A 5,102-nucleotide genomic window follows, 5' to 3' on the forward strand; every position below is an offset into this window, starting at 1 on the left:
ATAAAGCACCCACAGAGCATCAGAAGAAAATAGGGTGAGGTGGCCAGTAAGAAACAAAGATGCACAAAAACAGAGAGCAAGAAAAAGGAAGGCAGAAGAGATTAATCCAATCTTAATATGAGACTCCTTAAAACACAAAAGGATGACATAACTAAAGCTGTATATCTCTGATATTGACCAAACATTGGGCTACAAATTTTATGGAGCACACTGAAGATACAGAAAAACAGATGCTACTGTAATAGAACAACACCACGTATATTTAGGCACAAAAGTGGACATTGAGGGCAGAAGATTAAATATTTGGTATCAACACATATATTGTCCCAAACTTGTGTCACTTGTACTTATCCATTTCATTAGGAAAATAAACCTGGGTAAGCAATTTTCATTAAGCTATGAACATAATGCAGAAGGTAAACAAGCAGCAACAATGATGGAATAAACAATTTTGGGCAAATTACCGTGGTATACAAAACAGTCATGGCATTGATTATTTGTTTCTTTACTTGTGTAGTGGTTTGAACTTATTAGTTTTAGCTATGTGTATTCCAGTTAATGGAGACCATACAACCTAACTTCCCTGAAAGGAACAAATCAATACATTTTCTTTGCAAATTTAACAACTTAATTAGTATTGCCTATTTGCAACTCTCTACCTTTGCAACGTTTGTCCCTGACTATTGAAAGCATGCATTTGCTTTCAGTTTCAATGTATTATGCTCCTCAGTTAGATTTTAGTTGTTCTAAGCTTTGAGCCTATTTCTATCCTCAAACAAGTTTTATATCAGTTTAAATCCCTTAAGTTCAAGAGATTTGAACTTGACTGACACCAACGGAGATGAGAATACAATGGGAATCTTCATATTTGCTGTTCCATAAGCTCCCCGTAAAAGATGCACAAAGGATTTCTAAGTAATACAAGATAAATATACAAAACCAGCAACAATAAAGACTTGCAGCAGAAGGCATAATCATATGAGGTAAACTCAAGGCTTTTATCTGACAAGCTCCATGGTAAGCATTTGGTCACACTGAGCAGGACCAAACCTGTTGTCCTGTTTTACTCTGTCTCGCCTTCCCCTACTGTGCTGGGACCACATCCATGGGAGCTCTTCACAGTCCACACAGTCCTGCAAAAAGTTCTGTGCACCTCAGTGAGGGCAGTGTACACCAATCCAGACATGCCACTGTCTCCCAGCTGGACTGAAACAGTTATTATGGAGCCCTGGTCTCAGCCAGACCTGAAACAACCTTTGAATAACAGAGCTGTTTTTAACTCAGTACATCTTTGCTGACCAGGCTTACAGGGCAAGTCTGCAGCTGCAGATGAAGAGCTGGAGAGGAAGGATGGGATGTGTAGGCAGGAATTTATTATAACAGCTTCACCACTGAAAAAAAATCCTGTATAACTTAGTCCTGTGAGCGTGTGACTGCAAATTGGATGTGCCACCTGGGATTGCACCTGAGCTAGGTGCCTCTTCCCCTGCTTTTCTCCAAAGCTTAAGGTCAGAGCCATAACAGTGCAAGTAGTCACTCCAAAATCTTTATAATCAGAATGATCCAGACTGGAAAGAAACCTACTGCTAAAAATGCTTGGTGATCCCAGAACAATTCAGCAGCATGTGGCTGAGAGGTGGATACAAGTGTGGCATCTGTAACCCTCTACCCAGAAGGGAAAGGAGGACCACTGGTCTCTGGACAGTGGCAGGTGGCAAGGAAGCTCAAACTCAGCAGTATCCCTTATGCACACCCGAGCTAGTGAGCAGCCCAGGGGCTGTTTTCTGTACTTATAATGCTGGCATCATGCAATTCAGAATGTGCAGGTAGTTGAGTGATTTTCAGATAATGTTTTTCTCAGAAAATCTGATTTCCTTAGAATTTAGGACATTTTTATGTCTTTAAAATATTTAAATCTTTGAATTGCCCTTAAAAAACATTTCTTGGCACGTACCATTTGAAACTGTTTGAAACAAATGGTTTCAGACCATTCAGTAAGTTGACACTTCAATTCACTGTTTCCTTTCACAATACTGGAATGCTCCATTCTGAACATATATTATAGAATCATAAAATGATAGAATCATTCAGGTTGGAAAAGACCTTTGTGATTATCAAGTCCAACTGCTAACTTAGCAGTGTCCAGTCCACCACTAAACCACGTCCCAAAGTGCCACATCTACACACCTTTTAAATACTTCTGGGGATAGCAACACCACCACTTCCCTGGTCAGCCTGTTCCAGCGTTTGACAACCCTTTCAGTGAAGAAATTTTTCATAATATCCATCCTAAAACCCTTGTCCAAATCATTGATAAAGATATTAAACAAGTCTGGCCCTGATGATAAGTCCTGGGAAACACTACTTGTGGCCAGCTGCCAGACGGTTTTTCATCCACATCATTTATTTTCTGAGAAAAAAGTCTTTCCTTGACACTTTTTAATATTTCGTTTATACTCTAATTCCAAATGACAATAACATCAAAATGGTCTCACTTTTTTCACTATGTTGAAACTCCACTTTCCAAAGAGCTCTGCCACTATCTTCCAGCTCCTCCACAAGCCCTCAGAGAGAAGAACAAGAGGAGCTTATGCTTCTCCTTCAGCTTCTTCTGGACCAGCCTTGTCCAGGCATGCCTGTGGGTTCCAAGCAGATGATAGATGCAGGAGAATAGCCATATCCCGCTAAAACAAAACCCAGAGAGATTAGTGTTAAGTGGCAGTGCACCATGACCCAAGTGCAGAAGAGGCAGCTTTTACTGGAGGAGCTCTGTATTGTCATGCCTTCATTCTCCCATGGCCTCAGCTATCTCCAACCCAATTTCTTCTCTAGCTGTGGCAGAAAGAACTGTGGTTTTCCAAGGATTTAGATACTTACCAGTGGTCAGAGAAAACATCAGGTTTTGGCAGGGTCCCTGACACCTGCCTTTTCTTTCCGTCTCCAAGGTAATACAGTTTTGTGGTGGGGCAACCCTGGCTGAATGGCAGGTGCCACCAAAGCTACCCTACCACTCCCCCTCCTCAACTGGGCAGGGTAGAGAAAACACAATGAAAGGCTTGTGGGTTGAGATAAGGGCAAGGAGAGATCACTCACCAGTTACCATCATGGGCAAAACAGACTCATCTTAGGGAACTTAGTTTAATTTATTCCTAATCAAATTAGAGTAGGGTGATGAGAAATAAAACTACATCTTAAAACACCTTCTTGCCACTACTCCCTTCTTCCTGGGCTCATTTTCACTCCTGACTTTTTCTACCTCCTACCCCACAGTGGTGCAGGAGGACAGGTTGTGGTCAGTTCACCACATGCTCTCTCTGCTGTTCTTTCCTCCACAGAGGGGTGATTGCTCATGCTCTTTCACTGCGCCAGTGTGGGGTTCTTCCCACAGGAGACAGTCCTCCACAATTTTCTCCAACATAAGTCCTTCCAATGAGCTACAGTTCTTCATGAACTGTTCCAGCATGGATTCCTTCCATGGGGTACAGTCCTTCAGAAACAGGCTTTTCCAGTGTGGGTCCCCCATGGGGTCACAAATCCTACCGGCAAACTTGTTCCTTCATGGGCTTCTGTCTCCATGGGTCCACAGATCCTGCCAGGAGCCTGCTCCAGTGTGGGCTTCACATGGGGTCACAGCCTCCTTCAGGCATCCACCTGATGTGGTGTGGGGTCCTCCACAGGCTGCAGGTGGATCTCTGCTCCACTGTGGACCATCTTGAGCTTCAGGGTCACAGCTGCCTCACCATGGTCTGCACCAGGGGCTGCAGGGATATCTCTGCTCCCGCACCTGGAGAATGACCTCCCCTTCTTCTTCACTGACCTGGGTGTCTACAGAGCTATTTCTCTCACATACTCTCTCCTTTCTCCCAGATGCAGATTGTAGAACAGGATTTTTTTTCTCCTTCTTAAATCTGTTATCCTGAAGGCACTACCACCACTGCTGATGGGCTTGACCTTGACCAGCGGCAGGTCTCTTGTAGCCAGCTGGCATTGGCTCTATCAGACATAGGGGAAAGTTTCTGGCAACTTCTCACAGAAGCTACCACGCAAACTCAATACAGGTTTCTTATTTCTAAGAGTGGTTTACTAAAAAAGCAAGGGAATATACCTCTTTCTGCCCTGCCTGGCCCTTTCAAGATAACAATAGGTTCCCAAAGACACAGTTTCCGAAGGAGCATTTAGCTATTTTGTTACATCTACAGCAGTTCCTTGCACAAACTAACTTCACATAGAGGGTCTGCTGGGACTGATACTGGATCTTTACATCCTTCAAGTCAGTCTACAAGTAGATCCTGCTATTTTCATGGTCTGTCAATGCAATCACAAGAGATTTCCAGCCCTTGATTTCATAAATTTTCCATTTACACATAGGAAATGGCACCTTTTATTTCTATCCTGTTTCTGAGTCATATTAATAAGTGCAAATGCTTTATGTATTACTGGTTTCAACGCTGTTCTGTTTTTCAAATCACAACTGTTTTCGTGACAGCAAAAGAATTTCAAACTACAGGAAATTCTGAGGATGAAGAATTAATATACACTTAAAAAGAGCTATCAGGAAGCAGAATCAAACCTACAGTTGGAAAAAATATGAAAAAAGTCACTCCTTTCATACTCCACTTTTAATTTCATCATTCTTTGAAGACATAAATGAGCAAGATTAATAATTCAGCCGGTAAAGGAATATCCACTTAGCCTTTGAAAATCCCTGAATAATTCAGAAGTTCTGACATTAGATAGCCTTTGTCGTACAGATCCATTCACCCTAGATAAAACACTGAAGAGAGAATGAAGTGACTGACCCATTCTCTCACAGCCCTCTCATATCACAGTTTATGAACAGCAAAACTCCACAAATCAGAAGGTCGCAAAAAGAGAAAAAGCATCTCATGTTCACCAGTTGTCTGTGCCAGCAAGACGATCAGAAAGGCCAAACAGGAGCATTTTGCTCATTCCAGCTAAACACAGTGTTAAAGCTACAACACCCTATCTGCAGCCCAAGGAAATCCACTCCTTTGACTTCCCTGTGCTCTAATCACAGGGTATGTGAAAGGTTTAAGAAAGTCAGAAGATATTCATCATGTAAAACCCATTTTAAAAGAAAT

The sequence above is a fragment of the Lepidothrix coronata genome, unplaced genomic scaffold (assembly GCF_001604755.1).
Source record: "Lepidothrix coronata isolate B3197 unplaced genomic scaffold, Lepidothrix_coronata-1.0 Scaffold4, whole genome shotgun sequence".
Lineage (NCBI taxonomy): Eukaryota > Metazoa > Chordata > Aves > Passeriformes > Pipridae > Lepidothrix > Lepidothrix coronata.